The sequence below is a fragment of the Cebidichthys violaceus genome, unplaced genomic scaffold (genome assembly GCF_023349555.1).
Source record: "Cebidichthys violaceus isolate CVI_PGR_0920_01 unplaced genomic scaffold, fCebVio1.0.p SCAF_13, whole genome shotgun sequence".
Classification (NCBI taxonomy): domain Eukaryota; kingdom Metazoa; phylum Chordata; class Actinopteri; order Perciformes; family Stichaeidae; genus Cebidichthys; species Cebidichthys violaceus.
The window spans coordinates 12,447,759-12,456,085 of record NW_027176296.1 but is presented as its reverse complement, the minus strand read 5'-3'; the positions used below and the strand labels follow the sequence as shown (position 1 = coordinate 12,456,085).

The following is an 8,327-nucleotide window of genomic DNA, read 5'->3' as shown; positions in this document are numbered from 1 at the left end:
ATGCTGGAGAATATGGAGGAGAGGTCAATTTCAGTGATTGAACTAAAGGATGAGAGTGAGTGGCTTGGGGGTAGGGGTGGCTCATGTTGAGGGCTGGGGGGGGCGGTGCCAGTGATGAAAGAGCTGCTTTCTCTGGGATTAGCAAAAGCCAGACAAAGGGAACAGAAGAGGGCTTCTTTGTCTTGACTGTATGATAGCCATTTTCTGTTTGTGCCATCTTTGCAAAAAAAAGCTCTCTGCACTACAGCCTTGCCTGCCTTCTGCTGGGGGTGAAAACGGAAGAAGAGGTCTAATGTGTCTGACTTCAGCCTGGTGAAATAATCAAAATCTTGGCCTTCACTTTCTGTGTCATCATGCCTTTGGCTATCCCTGAGTGGTAAGTAGGGATTATTATGTTAGTATGTTAAACCATTGACACAACACTATCAGCAAACTATGGTAGTATTTAGTATTAGTACTTCAGGTGAAAAAAGTACACCTAAGTACATTAAATTTAAGTGTACTAAGTATACTTTTTTATACTTAACTTTCCACTATTGATTAGTACACTCAAAATGTATTAGATAAGTATACTTTAAATACATGTGCTAAATTTAAATACACTATTTTTGTACTTAGTATATTAAAGTGTAACTTACGGTGTACCGTAAGTTGTACTTTAATATACGAAGTGTATTTTTTTGTACTAAAATGGCACACACTGAAGTTGTATTTAAGTACATGTAAGTATACTCTTCTGTACTAATTACGGTGTGGCCCTGGGTCTTATCTTGGCTCTGGGGCCCCTGGCTGCTGCTTCCAGCAGCAGAATCATCAATCTAGATAACATATTAACGTTGTTTATAATGTTAGTGTTGTGTGTAACACAATTTTTTTAGCATAACAAGCTAGCTGGTTAACTTGAGCGTTATTTGACATAAGTTAATAGAAATTATGAGATTCCCCTCTTTACAACTACCACCATGGATATCTTGCTCATCGATTGTAAGCAAGTGACTACGGCTAACATGTTAAATTAGATAATCTCGATGATGATGTTGTCGGCACCAGACCTAGGGGAAATCTGGACCGGCAGCAAAGGTTACGCAGGCTAGGAAGCACTATGTAGCCAATAGCTCCAACTGTGGATTAATACAGAGAGAGGACAAACATTAGCGTCATGCTCAGGCCAGAACTAGTTTTATTCTGAGCTGCGCATGAGTGGAGCCTGTAGCTACGTTCTCTCTAATGGATCCACAGCAGCACCAAAGCACCATCTACTGACGTGATCATGTATTACCTCGATATAAAGTCTGAAGAGTGTTAGAATAGTTCAATTATTAAGAGAAAAGGGTGGGGGGGGGGGGGGTCGTCTGTTTTAATAAAAACTAAACATGTAGCATTCCCAACCTACTACACTCTCCCCTGCTTCAAGAGATGTCTCCGGACATCTGAAACCCAACTATCACTAGTAATGTTTAGGTCAAGAGTCTACAAAGTCTAACAGTCAAGTACAGTCTCTTGTATCTTCAAAACTGAATGTCTTTCAGTCATTGTGTACGTCGTTACAGGTTTAACATATCCTTTCTAGTGTAGCAGGATTCAGGAACAGCTGGGTAAAATGGCATGAGCTAAGGGACACAGGCAAACATCAGATTTGCTCCTAACTTCAAGTATTTTGCCATCGAGAAAGCCTTCTTATTCAATCTGCCTCCATGGACCCCTTCTTTGCCCATGACAAGAACCAAAACTTTTCCAGCTCTTCCCACAGAGACATTGTATGTAGGTTCTCCTCCATGGCTCTTTGTCCTGATGTCCATTGTCCAATCCCCGTCATCAAGGAGGCTGTCTCTGAGGACTGAACAATTCTTTGAGCCCAGAGTGAGACCGCTGGTGTAAAAGCTCTCCCTGTCCTTGCCGATAAGGATATCTATTTCTTGAGACGTGATATTGTTGAATGTACCACCGGCATGTGCTGCCCAAACATATTTGGCGTCCGTATATCCAACAATGGCGCTATCCACAGCAGCACCAAAGCGCCATCTACTGACGTGATCGTGCATTACCTCGATATAAAGTCTTATTAAGACCTACTACAATGACAACAGCGCCAGCTTGCTTATTTGACCAGATCATAACGGTCTCAATTTTGGACATTTATCTAGCTAACGTTAGCTAGGCTTGCTTGTGGGGAACGTTACCTCATCTGTGAAAAGCAAGCTAACATTGGCCAAGTCAACGCCACAACTTACCATCATATCACTGTCACCAGTCGGTGGTTTCCCAAATAAGTCAGAGATTTTTAAATATTTTGATGCACCTTCCTCCAGACATCTCTTCTTTTTCTCCCTGAGCTTTTCAGCTCCACCTTTAAAGCATTTACGTTTTGGTTTCATGCTGCCGGCTCGCGCTCAAAAACGGCTTTGTCTGCGAGCAAGTGACGCAAGTCTTGTGTAGGCTAGGAGTGATTGACATTTAATAACACCTAAAATAAAGTTAGACTGACGGAAGAGATTAGATGAGTAAAGAAGATGGAAACCATGAGTGTGAATACTGATCGCGAGGAGTAGTATAAATGTCAGTCAGTGATTATTGACTTTAGGTATTAGAGTAAATTTAACGTGCTCTGTGAAGCATATAATACACTTTTGCCTTTCCTTCCCTCTCTTCATGCTTTTCTCCCGCAGTTTTGATTCCCCAATCTCCTCCCCACACGATCACATTTCAGAATCCATCCACTGTAATTATTACAAATAGTCTAGTGTTACTGCTGTTTGTGATAGTGTTTTTTAATTTACATTAAATTACTTATACATATTTGTCAGTTTTTTTTCCAAACAGATAGCGAATGGACAAGCAAACACACACACACACACACACACAACCAGCAGTTTGTAAAGTTAATTCATGATATATGGACTTTGTATTTTATTTCTATCAAACATTTTCTTCATATCCTGGATGAATAAAGCAACGACACAGGTTTAGCTATGAAGACTAATGAGTAAAATAAAAAATTTTAAAACTCACTATAAAGCACCATCAACTTTTTTCATGCAGTCCTGCTGCTGGACACATCTTGAACTGCTTTCATGGGATGAAAATAAAATCTTTTTAATGAATTCCACACCTAATTATTGTCTCTAATGCAAGAGGAAATGGGATTCGTTAAATGGGCACTTCTTTTATTAATGAAATATGGTGAAGGAGTTAATGAAGGTGTGGGAGGGAAGTATTTGATTATTTATAATGATATGCTTCTTGGACCGAGTGAATCAGGTCAATTGGATTTGTTTTGTCTGGAGGTTGCAGGATCTCAACAAGGGTGTTGTGAACTTAAAACTGTTACTCATATTAAATAATGTAGTTAATGAATTGTTTGATGAAATAATCTTAATTCAAGGTCGACTTGCTACCACTATTACATTTCATGGTATCCATCAGCGAATGGATTTTGCTCCGTTTTCATCAGGGGACCTCAGAATGGAACCTCACGTGATAACAGGTGGATTTACATAGGCAAGGCAAGGCAAGTTTATTTGTATAGCACATTTCAACAACAAGGCAATACAAAGTGCTTCACATAAAACCATTAAAAGCATCAAAACATAATGCAAAAGAAAAGGAGATTTAAAAACAATTAAGAACAGGTGGAGATGTTCACCCTTCCCCGTCTCAAGACAATCTCTTGGACTCTTTGTGTCTTGTCCTATGACTTGACCAGCTAAACCCTGCATGTACAGAGGTTTAATTTAGTTACTAACATTAGACTGCCACAGAGGTGAGAAAATGTTTCCTGGCATTGATGTCCACTGAGGTGTGTTGCATTACACAGACTCCTGTTTACGCATGCATGCAAGATGGTAAATGGAGTTGCCTTTATATAGCTCCTTTCTACTCTTCCGACCACTCAAAGTACATTCATACACTAATCAGTATCTTGCTCACGGACACTTCGACATGCAGACTGGAGGAGCCCGGGGATTGAACCGCCGATTTGTGGACGACACGCTCTTACTCCTGAGCCACAGCCACTCAAAAATGGTGCCACGTCACAAATATGCACATGCATGCAGATCAGTAAATGCAAATGCCCGAGAGGCTGCAGTTGTTTTTTGCTGTCTCCTAATCCAGACACATTTTTTATGCAGTGGAGAATAGAAGAGTAAGATGAGAAGACTTACATTATTCTCAAGTCAGTACTGTATATATGCAACACAGTCTTACAGCAGTTCGTGAAACAATCACGAAAGGCAATCTACAAGGACACAAATTGTCCATCTTTTTCTTATCTCTCTGGAACGAGATCTTGTTAAGTTACAAAACGAAGGTTAGCTTTAACATAACCACGTACAGCTGGGTTTACTGAGGTGTAGGGATACCGTTATGAATGTTTAGGCAACAAAACCACAACAACACTTGGACATGCGTAGACGAACACCGGTCTTTTGATTGAAAGACTTGTTACCTGCCCTCCCACTCACTGTAAGTGGGGTTTTTTTATGCTATGAAATACTACATCACTAGCTCTGACCGTTGCTTTGTCATGTGGATGTGTTTGATTTGTGTGTCCAGCATGAAAAAGGATCCAGACTGACTTCATTGACTTTGTTTTAGTCATGCGCGACTTAAAAACAGAAAATGTGTGTCCATGTACACGAAACCAATTGATTGCATTTCGTGACTATTTCATGGCCTGCCATGATGCTGGGCTGAAATATGAGGCTGCAGCCTTTTAGTACAGATAAAAAAGATATATGTTCATTAGCTGACTCCAAAAAATAAGATTTTGTTTCCTTTGAAAATAGCCATGCTAGCTGTTTACCCTTTTACAGTCTATATACCAAACTAAGATAATCCACTGCTGGCTCTAGCTTCATATTTACTGTATAGACTTCAGAGTGGTATGTCAAACTGTTCTTTTAGGGTCATGAATGGTATGTGACTTGAAGAATAGAGTCCCACAGGGATGTCTGTTGTGGTCCTAAATCAGGATGGGATTGTCATCATCTACTCCTTGTACCCATTTACCCAGAATGTCCCCCAGGACATGTTGTGGTTGAGAACTCCAGAAAAAGCTTGTAAATGGAGTTAAGATTATTTTGGGAAACTAGGCTTTTCATGTTCATGCTGTTGTTTATGTAGGGTTGTTAAACTTTGTTAATCATTATTTATTTTCTCCTGCTCCTCAGTCCTCCAGTCTGTGTCTCATTTATCAGGGTGCACTATGAACAAGGACGTTTCACTAGTTTAAAATCATCCAAGAAGATGAGGACAGGGGAGGCTTCCAGAGAAGTGTCTAGAATGAAGACATGGGGCCCTATTTCCATGGCGACTTACGACCAGCAGTGATGTGACAGGTTTTTTTTCCCTGACCTTTAAACTATCACTATCCACGCATTACAGTTACCAGGCAACCAACACCTACGAAGTTAGCGAAGTCTGACAGCACTAGACTACGCGACTACAGCACGCGACCGACGGGGATAAACCGTAACCCTCTGTGATTATACATCTGATAAGGTTTATGCAATAATTAGACTGGTGTATATCTTGATCTATGCGCAAAACCCGTGCTCGGTCACTGCTCGATATTGTTAATATAACTCAGGTACGCAAACTCCTACAACAACAAAAGGAGGTTTTCACGGGGATTATCCAACAACAAGAGAAGAGCTTCAAATGTTTTGTTGAAATGATAATGGATTCTACAAACGATCGTATGGACAATATGTTAAAGGACTTGCAAGATCTCAAAACGAGCATTCAATACACCCTGAAGGAAATGGATGACCTGAAATCAGTCAACGCAAATCAGCTGGCCGCGTGCAATAGTAAGCAACAGGATACGGCGAGGGAAAACATCCAAATGGACTATCTCGAGCAGGGCTGGCCACACTTTTTCGGCTTGGGAGCTACTTTTAAAATGACCAAGTCAAAATGATCTACCTACATTAAAAATGCTAAATATATATATACACTGAGTATACTTTATATTTACAATATATGTTGGCGTACCTTGCATAACTGCATGAATCCTTATGGCACAATAGAATTATGTACATTTTTGGTCATTACCTTACTCTGATGACTTGCACTGAATGGAATCAGCCAGGGTTGCATAGTCCGGACAGTAGCTGCTGGTAGCCAGCCTCAAGTAGACTTCAAATGATCATCAGTCATGGTGGAACGGTGTTTGGACTTAATATTCTTCATGTGGGAAAAGGCTGACTCACATAAATACGTAGAGCCGAATAATGCAGTCAAGAAAGAAGCACATTTCCTCATGTTTGGGTACTTTTCCTCTGTTAGTAAGTTCCAAAACTGTCCATGAGCCCTGGACTTCAGCTGAATGTCAGCCTGTAGTGCCAAAATCTCATCCTCCACTCCAGACGAGTTCAGGTGAAACAGCGTTGAGATTTTTGATGCGAGTGAATCAACGTCAATATCTTCTCGAAATGGGTAGCACATAAATGTAGTGACTGGCTCGAGTAACGCAAAGTCTTGAAAGCGTCAGTCAAACTCTGACAGACGCTTGCCGATCTGCTCTGTGTAGCGCTCACTGTCGAGTTGCGCACACGGCTTCCGTTGCGTCTCCAGCTCTGACGCGAGGTTTTGGAAGTTCCCCAAATCATGGCGCTGCAGCTTTGAGGACAGATGTTGCATTTTTCGTTTGAAAGCATTAACTGAGCTGATCATATTGACCACGGTTTTATCTTTTCCTTGCAGCTCTAAATTAAGCTCATTCAACATGTTGGTCAGATCGGTTAAAAATGCCAAGTCTAGCAGCCACTGATCGTCATTCAGTTGGTTGTATTCTGCATGTTTAACGACAAGGAGAAACTCCTTTATCTCCAGACAGAGCTCTCGAAATCTCTGCAGGAATTTCCCCCTACTAAGCCGTCTCACATGAGTGTGCAGCAAGTCAGAGTCAGAGCAACTCAGAGTGGTCGCAGTCAGCCTTCTCCAGATGCGCACGGAACAGCCGTCTTTGAAGAGCTCTCGCTCGAATAGAACAGGCGATCTTCGTTGCCACATCCATTATCTCTTTCATGTTTAGCATTTTAGCGCATAATGCTTGTTGGTGTATTATGCAGTGGTAATTAAGGAAGTCGGGGAAAGCATCGTCCTCTCTGCACTTGGCAATAAATCCATTCGAACGGCCAATCATTGCAGGCGCACCGTCCGTGGTGATTGACATCAATTTGCACACTGGGTGTCAGGATCCCTGTCTGACCCTTTGTGTGTTAACCTCTGTTTTCCCCCGATCTCCTCTCCTCATGTGTCTGTCATTCCCCTGTTAGTTATTGTGTGCCATGTGCTCTGTGTTTGTTTTCTCGGGCCTGCCTCCAGACACCTCCCATGGTCACGCCCCCTGATCGGTGCACTGCGGACAATCTGGCTCGTTACCACCTGCAGTTGGACACCCTGGGTCTTGATCCCACTAATCACCGCCTGGCAGTATATCTACTCTGGTCTTGCAGGCCTGGGTTGTCAGTCCGTACCGTCTTCTGCCTCGGTATTTTGCTACCGCAGTTACGTAAGTTCCCATTGACTAGTCCAGACCCTAATCGCTCTCCTCTCTGCTACGGGTATAGAGTAGCGGAAAATCTGCCTGCCTCCGGTGTTGAGCCACGGGACATCACACTGTCGATTTGCCAGTCCGCGATGTCCTTCCAAAGCTGCTGTGTCAAATCCTCGCCCATGACTTCACAGCACCGTGTAACTGTACTTCTTGATAGCTGGAGAGCTTTGATTGAAGATACTATTTCTGGTTTGTTTTTAAAGTCCCGAAACAACGAGTCAGCTGCTTCAATGAATGCCTCTTTAATCATCTCTCCATCTTGGAAGGACTTCTTGTGCTTAATGAAGGAGTGACTCACCCGGAACGATGCTTCGGTGGTTGCCTTCGATTTTGAAGTCAGCTGTGAGAAAAATGACTGCTGTCCGGACAACTGTGATTTTAGTTCCTTCACCTTTCTTTCTCAGCTCGCTTTTCGGATTTATCTAGATGGTAAACTGTTGCAATTTACTTCTGATCACGTATCTACTCCAATATGTCACATCTTCAACAAATGCTTAATGTACGATGTATGCCCAAAGGTCTGGAAAGTGGCAAAGGTGATTCCAATACCAAAGGACAATAAATCAGCCTTCACATGTACAAATAGCCTTCCAATTAGTATACTCCTCATTTTGAGCAAATTATTGGAGAAAATCGTTTTCAAAGAAATGCAGGATTATTTTATTCGGAATAAACTCATTACTAGTTCCCAGCATGCATACAGACAGAGTCACTCAACAGCAACTGCCCTTGCCAAGCTAACTGATGACTGGCTGATACAGAT

At 41.9% G+C, this 8,327-nt stretch overlaps 1 pseudogene; it reads right to left on the bottom strand.

Annotated features, from left to right (window-relative positions):
• Window positions 1–1,610: 1,610 nt before the first annotated feature.
• LOC137870609 (profilin-2 pseudogene) lies at window positions 1,611–2,042 on the bottom strand (annotated as a pseudogene).
• Between the last annotated feature and the right edge of the window lie 6,285 nt (window positions 2,043–8,327).